The sequence below is a fragment of the Bos grunniens genome, chromosome 19, assembly GCF_055505025.1.
Source record: "Bos grunniens cultivar Pamir isolate PY7600 chromosome 19, Bosgru_T2T1.0, whole genome shotgun sequence".
In the NCBI taxonomy this organism is placed as follows: domain Eukaryota; kingdom Metazoa; phylum Chordata; class Mammalia; order Artiodactyla; family Bovidae; genus Bos; species Bos grunniens.
The window spans coordinates 4,814,806-4,834,667 of NC_141183.1; the positions used below are offsets into that span (position 1 = coordinate 4,814,806).

Consider the following 19,862-nt stretch of genomic DNA (forward strand, 5'->3'; position numbering starts at 1 on the left):
GGGGATCGCCCCCCCGCCCCCAGGCTCCCCCCGGCCCGGGCCCCAGCCCCAGGCCCTCAGCCCCGCCTGCAGTGGCACTCCTGTCCGCAGACCCCAGGCCGAACCCTGCTTTGGCCTTGATGGAGCTGCTGCTCGCAGACAGCTCTTCCCGCCTCAGTTCCCCCGAGTGTGTGCTCAGACATCAGCTTCTCAGTGAGGCGTCCGCCCTATTCAAGGCCTCGCCCTGCCCTCCCCTCCCCGCCCAGCAGCACACAGAAACGGTCCCTGTTTCTGTTTCTTCCCGCAATGCCATCACCTTCTTCTGTACTAGATAATCTACTTATTTATTATACCTGCTGCTTCTTATAGTCCCTCCCCTGCCCTGCACTGGAAGGCAAGCTTTGTGAGAGCGGGGTGGCGTTCTCTGCCTGGAACAGCCCTACCACACAGCAGACACCCAACAAGGATCTGTTCGATGAATGAATGAGTGAATGAACGAACGAATGAATGAATGAATGAGGGCATCACTGCCATCAGAATAGGGCTGTGCCTCTCATAGAATGAACTGGCATTCAGGCCTGTGGGGGGGCAAGTCACCCAGAGAAGGTAAGGGAGAGGACTGGCTCAGGCGGAGAGCTCTGTTCTCAAAGGCCGTGACCACAGTTCACCTGGAAATCCCCTGGAGTCACTCATTAACGCTGCCCGCCCCCACCACCCACACACAGGCTGCCAGTCACCTGAGCCCAGACAGCAGCTAAAGCACAGTTTAAGCCACGGACTCTCCCTCCCAGGCCCACCCTCCCGCCGGGTAGTCCACACCATGGTCTGAGCACCCCGTCTGAGCAGATCCTACCACGAGCAGCCACAAAGGGGGTGGGATACAAAAGACACCCGAGTCCACGCAAACAAGCCCCCCAGGCCCCAGCGGGGGAGGCGGGGCGGCCCGGTGAAGTCCTGGAAGCAAGGCGATGCGCCAGCTGTGGGGACCTCCGCGGGCACGGGGTCCTCTGGGCGGGGTATGGGAGACGGCGAGGCACACAGACAGGCATCTGGGGAGAGGGTGGGGGAGCTCAGAGGGGGGTGGCAACAGTTCAGAATTGGAGTGCGTGTGCGTGCTGAGTCACTTCATTTGCGTCCAGCTCTTTTCAACCCCATGGACTGTAGCCCGCCAGGCTCCTCTGTCCATGGAACTCTCCAGGCAAGAATCCTGGAGCGGAGTGCCAGGCCCTCCTCCAGGGGATCTCCCCAACCCAGGGATCGAACACACGTCTCTTACATCTCCTGCACTGGTAGTCGGGTTCTTCACCACTAGGGCTAGCCGGGAAGCGGGTGGCTGGGACAATTCACCGTCACTCGGAATAGGAAGAGACCTCCGCGCACGGGGGCTGGCTCTGGCTTCGAATCCTGGCTCCCCTGCTAAGTAACTGGGCAGCCTGGGCACAAAGACGGGGTCTCAGTTTCCTCCCCTGCAGGCGGGGTACAGCATGACTGATCGGCTTGGCTTATAAGAGGTGAGAGGGAGTTCATCTCAGCAAAAGCCGTGACAGTGGAGCCTGGCCTGAATTCATCATGACTGTTAGAATTTATCAGCCTGAGTCTCGGGACCTTCTCTGATGGCTCCTGCCTGCCAGTCACCACTCGGGGCTGGTACCCAGGCCTGTAGGGATACCCAGGCAACCAGATATGACATGGAAGGAGAAGAAATCCAAAGCCGGGGGGCTTCGGGGCTGCGGCCGTACCTTGATTTTGGGGTGCAGCTCGCCTTTCAACTTGTCCTGCTTTCTTGGTTCAAAGCATCTATGCATCTATTCAGGTCAGCCACAGCCCTCTGATTTCACCTGGAAAAAGAAGGGGAGATTTACACCAGGGAACAGGACCATGACACTCAACTTCAAGCTTCAGACGCATGCCAGGCAGTCTCCCAAGGACACAGGGATTTCTAGGGACTCAATAAAGAATAAAACTGTGTGGAATCAGAACAAAGGGAGAAATCCATTTCCAATCCATCATATATGTGGCAAACTGAAGAAAGCCTTCAAAAGAAATATAGGTTATCAGCATGATAAACCAGACCGAGAATAAACTGAGACACGATGGGTGTGACACAATAGTAACTGTTTTCAAATTACGATGAAATTTATTTTTTCATTTAAACTTATTTATGCTTAATCAGAGGATCATTGCTTTACACTATTGTGTTGGTTTCTGCCACACATCAACATGACCCATCCACAGGTACACATATGTCCCCTCCCTCTTGAACCTCCCTCATACCTCAAACCACCCCCATCCCACCCCTCCAGGCTGTCATGGAGCACCGGGTTTTAAATCCACAGCTGACCTTTTCTACAAAGATAATCTGTGGCCACAGTCCTGAGTTGGGGAGCCTTTTGCTCAGAAATTCCTATGATGCTATTTCTGAATTTTCACATGTTCCCATCTTAGGGTATGTTTGGATTGATTGAATAAGATAACACGCAAGGAACACCTAGCCCTGTCCTCGGCCCCTAACGCGCACTCAGTCAATATTAGCTATGCTTTTACTAATTTTACTCCTTTGTGGGTTTCTAGAGAGCAAGGCTATTCCGCACCATCCACAGAATTCCTGAGCAAATGGGCACAGTTTTCAGTGTAGTTGCTGTTGCTGCAAAAAAAATAGATATTTAATCTTTAAATTCGACCCCTGTTCAACTTACTTCAGAAACCAGGAAGAGTAGTATTTCAAAAGGTGTTTAAAAATAATAGCTCCATTCTCAGCTTCCCCATCATTAGGCTCAAAGAAATCACTGGAGATCCTTAGGCTGGCAAATGAAAACAGAGAGAAAAAAGAAAAAGGGGGGAAACAATACCATCAGATTTGAAACAGAAAACCTGTAACCTTTGCTCACAAGAGAAAGCGTTGTTTGGGTGGCGTTTCGTTCCTCGCTGGATGCACACACATCAGAGTGGGGCTTGGATCATTCACTTGTTCCTAGAGTTTCCGAGTCCAAGGGCCGAGCCAGTTCTCTGCAGCTACCAGATCAGGGTCCCTAAGTGTTCCAGCACCCCTCCCCAGTCCTAGGGACACATGTTTGTTGGGTGGGCTTCCTCTCCACACCCAGGAACTCATCTCAGGACCAACTTCCCAGGCGGTGCAATTGGTAGAGAACCTCCCTGCCAATGCAGGAGACGCGAGAGATGTGAGTTCGATCCTTGGGTTCGGAAGATCCCTTGCAGAAGGAAATGGTAACCCCGCAAATGGTAACCCACTCCAGTATTCCTGCCTGAAAACCTCGTGGACAGAGGAGCCTGGTGGGCTATGGTGAGTGGGGTTGCAACTCACAAATGCCAGAAAACTCATTGAAAAGAAGCAAGCAAAACAGCAAGATGGGGCTTCCAAGGTGGCTCACTGGTAATGAATTCCCCTCCAATGCAGGAGCTACAGGAGATGAGGGTTTGAACCCTGGGTCAGGAAGATCCCCTGGAGGAGGAAATGGCAACCCACTCCAGTACTCTTGCCTGGAGAAGCCCATGGACAGAGGAGCCTGGTGGGCTACCGTTCATGGGGTCCCAAAGAGTCAGACACGACTGAGCAACTAGCACAAGCACACGACAGCAAGATCCTCCAACTCCAAGCCCAGCGTCCAGAATGAACTCCTGTTCCTGCTATTACTTTATGCAAAGCCACCTGATGCTTTCAGCTGATTAGGTGGAAAGCATTTGATAAACCCATCAAGCCCAAACCTGGGCGAGTGGAAATGAATCCAGCTGGCCTTCCAGGGGAGATGAGAAATGTCACACAAGTGGATCCAAATTTACCCTGCCCCCGCGACATCTCAGTCCAGCCAGGAGCAGACAGTGGGGAAGAGGGCAAGGGGAACCTAGGGGAGGGGGTCTTCTTGAAATCCTACAGTGAAGTGAGGAGGGAACTGAGGGTCCCCAGACACGGCTGCTCACTGAAATCACCATTCCCCGACCCCAGGCAGCTGGAAAATCACACTGCAACCTGGGTCCCATCCCCAGTGGTTCTGATGGGTCCAGATTAAGGTCCTGGCACTGGGATTTTTAAAAAAGGGATTTTGAAGTTCCCAGGAATCTGCCTAAGGCCAACACACCCACTGGGCACAAGTCCAGGTCTCATGACACTTTTTTTGGGGGGGTTACAATTTCTTTTTAAAATCAGAAGGAGCTTTAACAATAATATTAATGCCTATAAAACAATGAATCCAGCCTGGGTTACAGTCACCCTTTTATGAAGGCATAAAATATCATTATTATTTGATTGACATTTACAAGTAGGAAGGAGCCCCCAAAGATAAAAGTACCTAAGGTCACAAGAATCTTAATTCAGCCCTGAATTTACCTATTTCCTTCCAATTGCCCAACCTGCCAGTCTTTTTTTCCTCCAGATTTAAACCAGTTCTCCGACTGAGGGGTCAGTTGCTAGTTTTGACTCTGTGGCGAGCATCAGAACCCTACTCTCAAATAGACTTAGAGCAAAAACAACAACAAAGGAGATGGAACTTTTTGCTACACTAAGAAGTCCAGCTGTGTTTGGCTTCAGGCAGTCAACTTGCCAGGTTTCCCTGAGACCCTCTGTTGAATCCCCCCGGACCCCCAACCCAGCCCGAGGACTCTCCCCCAACTGCTGCTCATGGACTTGCCCCCCGACTCGGCTGGTCCCACGCCAGGTGCACTGGGCTTGATTCTCAGCAGAGAGATGCCCCAGTAGCCACCTCCGCCCCTCCTCGTGTGGAAGCAACGCCGCTTGGCAGGGCAGAGCGGCACCTCTGAGGTTCAAGCACTCACCCTCAGCCCCCTAGGGTGTAAGCACCAAGCATCCACCCCACCTGGGCCCAGAGAAGACAGTTATACCATCTGATCTGGTATATCATACCATGAATTTGAGGGTTAGATACAGAGGAAAAATCAACCTAGATCTTTACTGGGATTTGTCTCCAGGTTAGGATTAAAGTTTCCTTACTTATTTCTTTTAATTTTCTTGCTAGTCTTCCCTGGTGGCTCAGATGGTAAAGAATCCACCTGCAATGCAGGAGACCCGGGTTTGATTCTTAGGTGGGCAAGACCCCCTGGAGGAGGAATTGGCAGCCCACTCCAGTATTCCTGCCTGGGAAATCCCATGGACAGAGGAGCCTGGCAGGTTACAGTCCATGGGGCCGCAAAAGAGTCAGACACGAGTGAGTAACTAACACTTTCACTTTCATTTATTTCTTTTAATTTTCTTGCTGCAGGGCGGTGGGGCAGGGGGAGGGGGGGGGTGGAAAGTCCTTTCTCTGCCTGCCACCCCTAGTAAGCCTCTTAGACACCATCGTTATGGTATTTCTATTTGAGAGCGTAAAATAGGACTGTGCTGGTCTCCATTTCACAGGCTGCTCATTGGTACTAAATTAAACCATGTGTTCAATTGCCTAGCCTATTTCCTGGCCTGTAGTAAGCAGTAGCTGTTACTACTATTGTAAAAAAAAAAAAAAAAATTACAGAATTGCATAAGTTAAGAAAAGAAAAATCTGGAAAAAGAAAGCAAAGGTTACCAGCTGTCATCTCGAGGTAAGTAAGTTGATGGGTGATTTGTGTCTTCATGTTTGCAGGTCTAAAATGAACAGGCTCTGTTTGGTAGAGAAACAAAATGCCATGGTGTTTAAAAACTAATAAACGTGCAAGGGATATTCATCGTCTTGAATCAGAAATAAAACTATCCCTGCCATTAAAAACAAAAAAAAAGTCAAGACAGAGTTTGCAGAATGGCCTGTGAAATAAAAAACGGATTGGAAACTGGGGGTCAGCGGCTGCCAGCTTGATCCAAAGTTTGGGGCTCAAGGTGCAATTCGGCAAGGGCACCCTTGGGACCCGCACGGCCAGGGTGAGCCCAGAAGTCAGACAGGCCTGGACAGCCAGGGCCTCGGGGTGATCTTAGAAGCAGTCTGAGATTTCCCTGAAGGGTACGGTCAGCGCTGGCCTGGCCCGTGTACCTGACCAGGAGTCCTCGCCCGCTGACAGGCTGCAGCCCCAGGGCTCAGCAGACCGGCTTTGTGGCATTTTCCGAATACCTGCGTTGTCATAGACAGAGGGCTCTCTGACGGCATCGGCGTTTCAGTTCAGGACCTACCACTGCCTGGAGCCTGCTACCCAACCCCAGGCTGCAAACAGATCCCCGGCTCCATGATGCAGCTTGCAGGGGCCAATCCGGAAGCAAGAGTCCTGCTTCCCTCCGCACGTCTGGACAAAAGGGAGCGGATGTGGGCCTGAGGCCTGGGATCCTCGTGGACCCCGGTCGGCACTCAGGTCCAGCCAGTTGAATTGTCACCCTTTCCCTTCCTCCTTAAAGATTCCCTGAAACCCTGCACCTAACCTTTTCTCCTAAGCCCGGTGTGCCAGCTGCCTACAGGGCAGGCTGTTCACCGATTGGCAAATCATCTCAAATTCTCGAGGACGAAATGGGACCTCTTCCATCCTCTCAGCCAGGCTCCCCTGGGGAGCTCCTCACTTCAGTGAATTCAGCTTAACTCTCCCCATCACCCAGATGTGCAGCCCTGCCCTGAACCAGTGAAGTTGCTCAGTCGTGTCTGACTCTTTGCGATCCCATGGAGTATAGCCTACCAAGCTCCTCCATCCATGGAATTTTCCAGGCAAGAGTTCTGGAGTGGATTGCCATTTCCTTCGCCAGGGGATCTTCCCGACTCAGGGATTGAACCCAGGTTTCCCGCATTGTAGGCAGATGCTTTACCGTCTGAGCTACCTGCCCCAATGCTGAGTTACTCACTCCACCTCCAGTCGGCTCTTCTGCTAAGGTTGTTCACAGTCCGTCTTTTGTTATCTCCCCATGGCCATGATAACTTCAGGTCCAAAATGTTCCATAATAATAATGTCATTTATGGTCGATTGTGTCCCTGCCCTTCACATGTGGTATTCCCTCCTCTGGTATATCTTCTCACCTTGTTCACTACCCTTCACCTCGTTCACTATCCCTGGTTCTATTTCCGGGCTGGGAAGCTCCAAGCTCTTTGGTGCCTCAGGGTCTCTGCACCTGCTGTTTCCTTAGAGGAACCACTTCCCTTAACTTCCTATGTCTGTGCCGCTCAGACAGCACATTCTCCAAGAGCACATTCTCCACGACGGCCTTATGACACGGCCACCCAAGTAGTACCTCTCAGCTGCGTCCTTCACGGCACACTTAACCTCATCGGAAATGACTGTGTTTGTTTATCTCACTTTAGTTGTGCCCCTGCTACTAGATCCTGGAGTGTGGAGAGCCTGTCTGTTTTGTTCTCCATTGTATGAACGGCACACACTGTATGATACGTACGATACGGCTATCGTATCTTTTGGTTGAATAAATGAATGAATATTAGTATCCCCCTACGAAAGATAAGGTAATTGACGTACAGAAAGACTTAACACTTGCCCAAGGTCAGGTGGCTATGAGTAGCTGAGTCAACATTCGTACCAAGCTCCTCCGGCTCCAGGGGAAAGCAGAAAGCAACCTGTTACTCTGCCTTCCACAGTTGCGATAACCCCTACCTGAGCGCCTTGACTTCAGACTTTCCTTTTCCAGTCCACTCTAAAAACTCTCCGGTTTATCATCCTAAAATGCCAGGTAGCTCAGTCAGACTCCACCCAGCTGCTGGCAGTGGTTTCTAACGCCTTCTTTCTATCGCGGAGACCTAGAATCGGAGGCCATCTGCATGCGGGTCCTCTTCTCTCTCCAGCCTTGCTACAGGACTGCTCTGCAGGCAGCTTAGCTAATCTTCGCTGCCCCGCCTGCAACACCTCCGCTGCGCTGCCTCTCCCCGAACCTTCTGTAGAAGCCCAGTCCAAGTCTCACCTGACCTTCCAGGTGTCAGCGACGGCTCACACTGGAGCCACAGGACTTCTGCCTATGCCCCTGAGTGTGTGTGTATCAGCCCCTCAGTCCTGTCCGACTCTCTGCGACCCCATGGACTCTAGCCCACCAGGTTCCTCTGTCCATGGAATTCTCCAAGCAAGAATACGGGAGTGGATTGCCATGCCCTTCTCCAGGGGATCTTCCCGACCCAGGGATCGAACCCACATCTCTTACATCTCCCACATTGGCAGGCGGGCTCTTTACTACTAGTGCCGCCTGAGAAGCCCACATACACCCTGAGAAAACCGTAATTCAAAAAGACCCATGTGCCCCAGTGTTCACTGCAGCGCATCTACAACAGCCAGGACACGGAAGCAACCTCGATGTTCATCAACAAACGAATGAATAAAGAAGTCGTAGCACATACATACAAGGGAATACCACTCGACCATTAAGAGGAGAAAGTTTGAGTCAGTTGAAGCGAGGTGGATGAACACAGAGCCTGTTACACAGAGTGAAGTAAGGCAGACAAAGAAAAACAAATATCATATATTAACGCATATATACAGAGCCTAGGAAAATGGGACTGATGAATCTATTTGCAGGGCAGGCTTACAGATGCAGACACAGAGAACGGACTTGTCGACACAGTGGTGGAAGGAAAATGTACGATTAAAGAGAGGAGCACTGGGACGCACGCGTTACTGTATGTGAAGCAGAGAGCTAGTGGGAAGCTGCTCACAGCACAGGGCGTTCAACCCGGCGCTGCGATGACCCTGGGGGGTGGTGTGGGGGCGGGGTGGGAGGGGGGCTCAGGGGGCAGGGACATACGTGTGCTTACGGCTGGCTCACATGGTCATACAGCAGAAACCAGCACAACACTGTCAAGCAACTCTCTTCCAATTTAAAACATATTTAAAAAATAACCGGAAGCGTTTCCAGCTTTCTCTTTTAAAAATCGCATCTTTGCCTGGAGGGACACCTTCCGAACATGGCGTGTTCCCACCAGTGACACGGAGCTGCAGCGTCCTCGGGCAGGAAGTAAGAAGCTGCCGCGGCCCCACGCACACCCAGCCTGCTGAGGACTGACCCGCAGAGGCGTGCGAGGCCCCCCACCCTCCCGCCAGCCTTGGCCCCCGTGTGTCAGTTTCCCCATGTCTGAATGGAAAACAAAATGCTCAACTCAAAAACATTTTTCCAAAGACATTTTAAGGAAAAATGAGGTCACAGAAAAGCAGGGAGGTAAGTTTAAATGGTGTGACCCCAAGCAACGTATTTTTTTTAAAGAATCCCCTTGAGAGGATTGCTCACCAGATTGGGGGTGGACGTATCTGGGGAGACCTGAGTCCCAGAGACCACCTGGGCGGCGGCAGCAACACGTAGACTCACGAGAAATGTCCAGCGACGCCCCGTAAGCCCACACCCTGACTGCAAACGGGCCCACACAGGCCCCGAGGTCCCTGAGGTTTGCGAAAGCGGCTGACAGCCCCCTTGCCAGCCAGGTCAACATTGCACCTCTGCCAGAGATACCAAATTTTCCTTCAACCACCCCAAACCCAGCTCGCCGAGCTATGAATAGTTATTAACATTAACTTGAGGCGTTAATTAAAAAACGTTCAGCCAGGCACATTCTCATACTTTTAAAAAGTCATTTGGGCAATTGCCTTTCCATGCCGCAAACTTTCCAAACGACCGACAGGTTGACATTTCACGGTGCTGTTTGCTTTAATTAAAAAAAAAAAAAAAAAAATGGGAAAAGAGTCAGTTCCCCGGTTCACTTTTCAGGTACCTTGATTTACTGATGGGCAAATCCCAACTTAAGAGCTATGCCTTGCGACTGGGGGACAAAGAAGCCCCCACCTCCCAGAGTTGGTGTCTGGGCTGGTCAGGATGGAAGTGGCCAAAGGACCTGATTCGCTTTCTCTCTGTGTCCCCTCCCCAACGCCCAGCCATCAGCTTCCTCTGTTGCTTTTTCAGTAAACTTGAGAGTCAGGGGGCCGCGGGGAAGACCCTTCATGGCTCTCCAAATTCTTTCTTAAAGCAGCAGCTCCCAGCATCAGCTGGGACCGTGCGAGTTTGAATCTCACCTCTGTCACATACAATTGGACTTTGTCTGGATCCCAGTTTCCTCACTTGTCAGCAGTCGGCACAATAATATTAACAGCACCGCCCTCCAAGGCTGTTGGAGGGTAAATGAATTAACGTTGGTTAAGCACCTCTGACAGCGTCCGGAGCATAGTAAGCGTTACTACGTGTGATAGTTTAAATGCTCCTTGTGAACAAACTTGGATCCAGGGCCCCCTTGTTAAGCACAAGCAGAGCTGGACCTGTCCTGGCTGGCCGGAGCAGGGAGGCCGGGTCACCCAGCGCCTGCTTCTAGGGGGGGCCCGAGGTCCTTCCAAGGCCCAGCCAGGCCCCGGGGACACGGCTCATTCTGGGAACCGAAGGCGCTTGTCCCCCCACGTGACACACAGCAGCCTGTCCCCGTCAGGGAGTGCGTTCTCTCTCCCTCGACGGCTGGACTGAGCACTGCAGGGCCCTCCCCGGGGCCCTGCCGGGTCCCGGGCAGGCAGACGACAGACAGGGTGCACCCTCACCCCCCAGCCCTTCCTCAGGACCACGCCATTACCAGCCAGCCTGGTGGACACTGGACAGCAATAGCAGCCACCACACACTCCTGCAGAGAAGGAGAGGCTTTTTAATATAAATTTATTTAATTGGAGGCTAATTACTTTACAATATTGTGGTGGTTTGTCCCATACATTCACATGAATCCATCACGGGTGTACATGTGTTCCCCATCCTGAACCCTCTTCCCACCTCCCTCCCCATCCCATCCCTCTGGGCCATACCAGTGCACCAGCCCCGAGCACCCTGTCTCATGCATCGAACCTGGACTGGAGATTCATTTCACATATGATAACATACATGTTTCAATGCCATTCTCCCAAATCATCCCACCCTCGCCCTCTCCCACAGAGTCCAGAAGACTGTGCTATACATCTGTGTCTCTTTTGCTGTGGAGAGGCTTTCTTAACACACAAAAAAAGAAACTCACATAAAGCCTCCCTGCAACCTTATAACAAGAACACACAGCACACAGCAGCCACACCTTATCTAAAGTCACCACACACGCAAGGGCAGGCTGATGTGGACAAAACACCTACTATGCACACTGCAAGGGCAGGCTGATATGGACAGAGCACCTACTATGCACACCCAAGGGTGGGCTGATGTGGACAAAGCACCTACTATGCACACCACAAGGGCAGGCTGATGTGGACAAAGCACCTACTATGCACACTGCAAGGGCGGGCTGATGTGGACAAAGCACCTACTGTGTGCTTGTGCTTTTAGACTAGGTGGTAACAACGCCAAACGGGAGAGACAGGACCCCGCTCCCAGAGCAGAAAGCCTAGGGAGAAATAAGACACTGGAAACAGATGATGCTCGCATTTTGTGATACATATTACGTGGTTTTAGTTACTAAGTCGTGTCCGACTTTTGCGATTCTATGGACTGTAGCCTACCAGGCTCCTCTGTCCATGGGATTTCCCAGAAAAGAATACTGGAAAGGGTTGCTGTTTCCTTTTCCAGGGGATCTTCCCAACCCAGCAAACGAACTCTGGTCTCCTGTACTGCAGGCAGATTCTTTACCAAGTGAGCTATGAAGGAATCCCTCATTATATACATGGATATGTTACATATTCTATGTGTATATTATAGATTATATGTGTTATATGTTACATATAACATATGTAACATGTAACATATGAGCATCCCTTGGACGACAAGGAGATCAAATGAGCCAATCCTAAAGGAAATCAGTCTTGAATATTCATTGGAAGGACTGATGCTGAAGCTGAAGTTCCAGTACTTTGCCACCTGATGCAAAGAGCTGACTCTGGAAAAGTCGGCTTCAGAAAAGACCCTGAGGCTAGGAAAGATTGAAGGCAAAAGGAGAAGGGAGCAACAGAGGATGGGATGATTAGATAGCATCACTAACTCAATGGACATGAGTTTGAGCAAACTCTGGGAGATACTGAAAAACAGGGAGACCTGGAGCGCCACAGTCCAAAAAAAGTTCAAAATTCGGTCGTGTCCGACTCTTTGTGACCCCGTGGACTGTAGCCTGCCAGGCTCCTCTGCCCAGACAACAATACTGGAGTGGGTTGCCATTTCCTTCTCCAGGGGATCTTCCCGACCCAGGGATCAAACCCAGGTCTCCCACACTGCAGGAAGACTCTTTACCATCTGAGCCACCAGGGAAGTCCGGTGCAGGCATGGGGTCACAAAGAGGAGGACACGATTTAGTGACCGAAGAACAGCAACAACAAATGTTACATACCGGTGTCTGTGCACGCACATGATATGCCCAGCGTGTGCAAGGTGAGAGCACGGCTCCACCTCCCTGGTGGCAAGCAGGTCACCCGGCAGGTGAGCAGAGAACAGCTGCGGTGTCACTTGCCAGAGAGTTTACCTGGCTTAGTGGAAACGAAGACATTCGGCCTCTCCAGGTGTGAATTACAACTTTGCCACTTTTTAGCTGTACCATCTGGGGCATAAGAGGTCTTTAACACTTTTCTGAGCATCAGTGAAGAGAGCGTAGTTCAGAGCCACCTGCAAAGCAGGCAGGCAAAAGGTGATCGATTAATCACCAAGGAGAGAAGGCGAGAATGCGTGGCAGAGGCAACGTTCGAATGAGGCCGCTGGGAGGTGCTTGGCTGAGCCCAGAACCAGAAGAGCAAGCCAGAGGCCCTCGTGGGAGCCCGGGGCAGCCCAGCCCCGACCCTGCGCTTCTGCCACTGTATTATTTCCATCAGCAAAATCAGGACAATCTGCATCCTCTTCCTGTCTCTCCGGGATGTCTGGGGACACAGGAGAACCCAGCTGGGAGCTGGGGCGGGCGGGCTGGAGATGGGCCATTTCAGAAGAAAGGCAAGTTGTGAGCAGGAGAGATGATTATTTTCCTTGTGGAAGGCATGTGTGGGCAACAGGGGCGGGTTTCTTGGGGTTTATCACAAAATCCTAACAGAAGAGAGGTTACTTAACCGAGACCAGGAGAAGAATGTGCAGATATTTTAAAATATCAAACGGAATTCCTGAAGCCCCATAATATGACACCTCCTTTGCCAGGCTTGGCTGATGGCAAAGCTGCAAGCTCGGACTCGGGGCCGGACAGATCAGATGGTTGATTAACTTGGCTTTCCGGGTCCCAGGGCGACAGGCCCCTCTCGGGACCTGGAGGTGTGGGCCCCCAGCCTGGCCCCGTGTGTGGTCTGACACCACCTGCTCCTGGGCTGGGTTTGAGGTGTGATTTTAGACAGTTTCTTAAACCTGGAGGTCAGAGGTAAGACGATGATGAACCTCCGTCTCACTCTCCAGGCTTCCGAGGAGACCAGGGACTTGTTGGGACCTGGGCCCCACACCCGGCGGCTGTGGACGGATGTGATGATCCAGGAGGAAAGCTGCGGGGGACGGAGCACAAAACGAGAGAAGACCAGGCCTCCTGCCGTAGGACTCAGAAAGCCCCAGACAAGGGCTAAACAGTCCTCTGAGAGGGCAGACATTCACATCCAAGGGCACGTGTGTAACGGAGCACGGAGCAGACACGTCTGACACCTGGGGGGCTTCCCAGGTGGCACCAGTGGTAAAGAACCCGCCTGCCCGTGCAGGAGGCAGCGTAAGAGACGCAGGTTCGATCCCTGGGTCGGGAAGATCCCTGGAGAAGGCAATGGCAATCCACTCCAGTATTCTTGCCTGGAGAATCCCACGGATAGAGGAGCCTGGTGGGCCAAAGCCTCTAGGGTCGCAAAGAGTCGGACACGACTGAAGCGACTTATCACACAAACATGCACGCACTGACTGCCCGGGGGCTTGCAGTCTGATGCAGAAACTAGACCCAGCCCAACTGCACATTGCACACAAGGCTTGCACGTGTGCACGCAAGCACACACACACACACAGGCTGTCAAGCCATGCCTTACACCGGAACACGAGTGAGCAAAGTTTTATCAACTTACGGAGCTGAAGGGTCAAGCCCAGAACTGGGGCAGAGATTAGGTGCGCCTATCGCCTTAGACGTTTCTGAAGAGGTGGGTGGAGTTTCTATTTACGTCGGCACAGGCGTCAGTACAAACTGCAGCACCTCTGGTTTCCAGAAACACTCGGTAAACACTGCAGTCCTTCCGCCTGCCTGTTCAGAGACCCCACAGCTCTCTCACGCTCTTGTAAATTCCCAGTTACGTCTGTACTATTAGCTTGTCCCTAGGAGGGTGGATGCCCCTTGAAGGCCTGGTCCACCCCACTCATCTTTTCACATTGTGGGATTAACGTAAAACCTTCCGGTTCCACCTTAAGAAATCCCGCTTCCCCAAACCTCCTCCTCTGAGGATGGGGACGAAGATACTCCCACTGCCTTATGGGTAGGAAGATCTGTGGCTGAACGATTCTGCCACCATCACGTTCCATGTTATTTCCAATGAGTAACGGGCAAAATTTTGCACCATAAGGTCAAGGGACTGTCGAGAAAAAAAAAAATAGGAATCTGGCAACCTCAGTACTAGGCATATACCCAAGGGAATCAGAATTAAAAAAGACACGTGAACCCCAATGTCCATCGCGGCACTATTTACAATACCCAGGGCATGGGAACAGGCTAAATGTCCACCAGCAGATGGATAAAGAAACTGTACTACTTGTACACAGTTACTCAGCCATAAAAAGGAAAGCATTTGAGTCAGTTCTAATGAAGGGGATGAAACTAGAGCCTGTTTTACAGAGGATCTCACTTGGATGTAAGGTTGCTGCAGATGCTGTTGTTGCTGTTCGGTCATGAACTTGTGTTCAACTCCTTGCCACGCCATGGACTGAAGCACACCAGGCTTCCTTGTCCTTCACTCTGTCCCAGAGTTTGCTCAAATTCATGTCCATTAAGTCGGTGATGCCATCCAACCATCTCATCCTCTGTCGTCCCCTTTTCCTCCTGCCTTCAATCTTTCCCAGCATCAGGGTCTTTTCCAATGAGTCAACTCTTTGCATCAGGTGGCCAAAGTATTGGAGCTTCAGCTTTAGCATCAGTCCTTCCAATGACTATTCAGGGTTGACCTCCTTTAGGATGGACTGGTTGGATCTTGCAGTACATGACTCTCAAGAGTCTTCTCTGACACCACAGTTCAAAAGCATCAGTTCCTCAGTGCTCAGCTTTCTCTATGATCCAGCTCTCACATCCATACATGACTACTGGAAAGACCATAGCTTTGACTAGATGGACCTTTGTCAGCAAAGTCTCTGCTTTTTAATACACAAACTCATACCTCCTCTTAAGTTAGTTTGCTAGTCTGTCAACTGTGTTTTGAATTCCTGAATCTCCTTATGGGGCAGGAAATACAGGCTTACTTGCAGAAGAATTTGTGTTCATCTAGAGACGGGAACAGATGACAAAAAAATACCCAAAAAACAAACAAAACCCTCCACACCATCTGTGTTTATACACATTTTTATATGTTTGCCATGGTTGCATCTTTGCAAATTGCATACAGTTAGGTGTCTGCTCACTGCTTTCTCTTCCCTGGTTATCCACCCTCAGCCAGTCTCCAGGGTGAAATATGGAGGCTCGGCCTTGGAATAAAAAGGAGGACCTGGGTGGAGGCAAAGTCGGGCTTAGAACGTGGGTGGCCCAGCGCAGGTGTCATCAGCTAGACCTCAGAGCCTGTAGGATTCACTCCCCTTCCTGGAGAAAATGCCGTGAGCCTCTCACACAGACGTTGACATCAACTGGGGCTTTCAACCAGAAGGCTCTGGTTATTCAAAGATGCCTGGAGACGTCTCCAAAATTCCCAACTTGTGGGCATCTGAGAATTCATGACCAGATGCAGACTCTCAATCCAAACGCATGCTGTGGTGGTTGATGAAACCCTTCACCCTTTTGAGCCCCTCTGCAGAAAGCGCCAACCTGACATGGTCACAAGATGAGCAGCTTTGCTGGTGACCAGGACCACCTCCCACACCGCCATGAGTATAAGGAACTAGAGATGGACCTTATGCTAACATCACTTCAGAACCCAGACTTTTAGAAACCTCCCAAGAAGCCAGGACATTGCAATTCCATCTTTTTGGTTAAGAAAAAAATGCCCCTGTGATGATTCATCTCTGCTAAAAATGGCAAAGAAACTCATGATCTTGCTGGCATTTTTTCCCCCATCTAAAATAAATATACCATAATTCCCCATCTCTGATCACAACTGCAAGTTTGAGAGACCAACAATCAGGTTTGAATGTTAAAAGAAAATCCTTTTCCCCCCTCTTCTCTGCAGGCAGCTAAGTATAAACAAGAGCCAAGAGAGATGCGGGAAGCCAGAGAGGACCAGCGCTGGGCGGCAGCCCTACGTGCTCAGCCGTTTGCACCCGTCCTCAGCGCCCATCGTGGGGGTGTTAATTCAGATACTCTTGGGCACCTTGCTGTCGCTGTTCAGTTGCTCAGTTGTGTCCGACTCTTTGTGACCCCATGGACTGCAACCATCTTATCCTCTGTCATCCCCTTCTCCTCCTGCCCTCAATCTTAACCAGCATCAGGGTCTTTTCCAATGAGTCAGTTCTTCACATCAAATGGCCAAAATATTGGAGTTTCAGCTTCAGCATCAGTCCTTCCAATGAACATTCAGGACTGATCTCCTTTAGGATGGGCTCGTTGGATCTCCTTGCAGTCCAAGGGACTCTCAAGAGTCTTCTCCCACACTACAGTTCAAAAGCATCAGTTCTTTGGCGCTCAGCCTTCATTATGGTCCATAAAGGGCGTCAGATGACCTGCTGGGAGCTGGGGTTTCGTCCGTGATAGATCAATCCAGCCTCTGCTTGTCCCACGGGCTTGTATTCCAGGCAGGTTCACAGGACATGAACACAAGTAAACACAAACACTGGATAAATGGATAAATCATAAAGCTTCTAGGAAGAAAAAGGGAAGGATGCTCTGGGAGTGGGATGCAGGAGACAGTGACATGAAGGCCCCTCGCAGGTAATGATCTCCAGCCGTTCACCTGGAGGGGAGGACTTGAGTTCACCCCGTGGGCGAAGGCAGGCCACGGTCACCTCTGCCTGCCTACTGGGCTTGCCCGGGGTGGGCCCCAGCTCCAAGACCGCGCTGGGGAGAGCGGTGAAAACAAAGAACAGCTAGGCTTGCGAGAACACAACGCCCCTGAGGACAGAAGTCAGGGGAGCCCTCGTTTTCACAGAACTGCAGACGCAACCTCAAGGCGAGGGCAGAAAGTCAGAGAGCCCTTGAAAAAGCAGTGCCTCCTTGCAGCACTTGCCGCTGAGCCGAGTTCACAATGGGCTGGGAAGGCCCGAGGCAGCAGGATGAGCCTCTCCGTCTCTGGTTCGCCGGGTTCTGGGAAGGCATTGATGAGGGCCTCCGGCATGACCACTCAACTTTTCACCAGGAGCGAAAGGTGCTTAAAACTAACAGATCAATAAATACAGGCTTCCTGATGGCTTGCCTCCTGTGGGGCTAACCTATCCAAGGCAAGACTGGGAAGTCCCTGTGCTGCTCCTTCACCGGGGCTCAAAGTTCTCCCCTCCTCCACCCCACCCATCAGTGGAAAAGTACTGGCATGTCCGTGGCTGAGTTTCTTCAGGGTCCCTGCTGGGGCCAGGTCTGTGCCCCCTATAACAGCCCTCCTCCGTGGGGAAGCCCCAGCCCACAGGACTGAGCACTAACTTTCCTCTCTGGCCCAACTGGTTTCACACCCTCGAACAACCCTGCCCGAATAACCAAGCAGTCAAGCGGGGCCAGGAGCCAGGAAATATGCCTTGAAAAGCAGCGAGCACTTCAGCTCCGACCGTTGGCAGCGTGGCTGGGACGCTGCCCAGCGCTGACAAGGAACACGGTGACCCGGGGGTGCGGGAAGTGGGGGGGTGGAGGAGGGGAGGAAAAGCTCCCACGCCCCGTAAAATAACAGCAGATGGTCAAGTGCCCCAGGAACGCACGGCGACCCTGACAGAGGCGCTTCCCAGGGAGACAGAAAGCTCTGACCAGGCAGGCAGAGGGGGACGCCAGGGCCCTCGGGCTTGTCTTCGGAAGGCGACACAGCTGGCTGGCCGGGTCGCGCCCGGGCTCGGCGGGCAGGCCGAGCTCCCCAACAGTTGCTCAGTGTTCCCCGACCTGGCAGCCCCGAGCTCTTCGCCAGCAGCAGGGAGGCTTTCTCCTCCTTGGGGGGCCACGCCCTCCCCAGGCACAGATTCCCTCCAGCCAAGAGTTTCGTCCAAGCCCCTGGGCTCTGACCACAAAAAGTGCCCTTTTCTTTGGCAGGCTCTCACCTCAGACGTGAGGTACCCCAGAGCCAAACCGCCTACTAAAAGGACATCCCCAGAACGCTTCTTTCGAGTCAGAGGGTCTGTGGCTGCAGCCACCAACAACACATCCTTCTCCTCCACCCCCCACCCCTGCATCCTGGGGCCTCCAGAATGGCTCCCTGAGTCCCTGCTCCCTCTACGCCCCAAGAGCAGAAAGCTAAAGATGCTGCTGGCTCAGGTAGGGGGCTCCTGGCCGACCCAGAGCGAGCCGGGCAGGTCTCCGGGCAGAGCCAAGCTGTCCAACGGGGCTGCACGTCAGCGCCGCTGTACCCACTCCAACATTTCAGTAAAACTGCAAAAAAAAAAAACAATGGCAACACCCTTCCCCAGGGATTGAGAGGGACAGGGAGTGGGGAGTGGGGTGGGGTGGGGAGACTCCAGCCTCCCCTTGAAACACTCCAGTGTGCTCTTGGAAACATTCTACCCGCCTAGTGGGAGAAAAAGACATTCTTCACGGGAGTTTAGAGGATTTTTGTTATTAAAAAAAAATTTTTTTTTGGGGGGGAGGTCATACAGAACCTGGTTGTGAAAGGAAAAGAAAATGCCAGCCCTGTTTGACAGGCATCAGATTTATGACCGTTTTTTAAAGCCTCAAGTACGTCACGAGAATCGGCCCACCCACCGTCCTGCCCCCACTGTAAACACGGCCGGGGCCCCTTCCCGCCCTCGCCCTATCGAATCTGTGGTCCCTCCTCTGAACAGCCCTTGTTCCCTCGCCTTGGCCTCCGCGGGGCTAACACGACGCCTGGCCGTATATATATATGGAGGGTACACCGTGGAACGCTCTGGACTCCATCTCCAAGCCAAACAGGGCCGACCCACGCCTCCACCGTCTGCAGGCAGGCCGCAGATGTTAATAAACACGGCTGGGGTTTACGGTCCGCCCATCGGGTTCTCCATCCATTTTACACCCGACAAGTCAGGAGATCGTTGTGTTTTTTTGTTTTTTTTTCCTCTCTCTCTTCCCTTAACATACTAACTCAGTAAACTGTTGTCAGGCTTGGCGATAAATTTATGAATTTTGGCCTCCAGATGTGGCTGGAAATAAAAGTAAACACAGGGAGTGAGCGGCTGTGTTTCAGGTTTGTGCCTGGTGAAGCTGAGTCTGCAAAAAAATACCAGGCCTGAAAGAGACTCGTTTGCCCTTTTCAACGAGACACCAGGATATCTGAAAGGTAGGGACGCTATTCAGAGCAGGAAAGAGACATCAGTTTTAGAAAATTGGAAAATTTTAGGGTGAGGATTAGAGTGCAGAGATTTGCACCCCTATTCAGTGAAAGTCAAAGTGTTAGTCGATCAGTGGTGTTCAAGTCTGTGCGACCCCATGGACTGTAGCCCGCCAGGCTCCTCTGTCCATGGGATTCTCCAGGCAAGAGTACTGGAGTGGGTTGCCATTCCCTTGTCCAGGGGATCTTCCCAACCCAAGGACTGAACCCAGGTCTCCTGCGTTGCAGCCGGACTCTACTGTCTGAGCCACCAGGGAAGCCCACTCAGAGTCATTCAGAACTGAATTCCTCCCTGGGGCCAGGACACAAACCTGTCGGAAGAAAGTCTTCAGATGAGAAAGAACTGGAAAATAACGCCTTTCATGAGATCTTCCTTCCTAGCACCATTTATCCAGGAAGAACAGAAGACAGGGGAGTGTTCAGAGAAGACGCAAAGGGTCGAGTGCAACCTGACGAGTCTGTCCGTTCCAACCAGGAACCAGTAG

At 51.9% G+C, this 19,862-nt stretch overlaps 1 long non-coding RNA gene across 9 annotated transcripts in view; it reads right to left on the reverse strand.

Annotated features, from left to right (window-relative positions):
- Positions 1-19,862, reverse strand: part of LOC147350980 (uncharacterized) — a 162,085-nt gene that overhangs the window by 24,886 nt on the left and 117,337 nt on the right. For 6 of the 9 annotated variants that reach the window (XR_015147121.1, XR_015147115.1, XR_015147117.1 and 3 more), the window contains 2 exons: positions 2,676-2,780; positions 1,719-1,817 (listed from right to left, as the gene is read on the reverse strand). This is a non-coding gene — a long non-coding RNA (uncharacterized LOC147350980). The remainder of the gene's footprint in view (positions 1-1,718; positions 1,818-2,675; positions 2,781-19,862) is intronic. The other 3 variants (XR_015147120.1, XR_015147114.1, XR_015147119.1) reach the window with 1 other exon arrangement.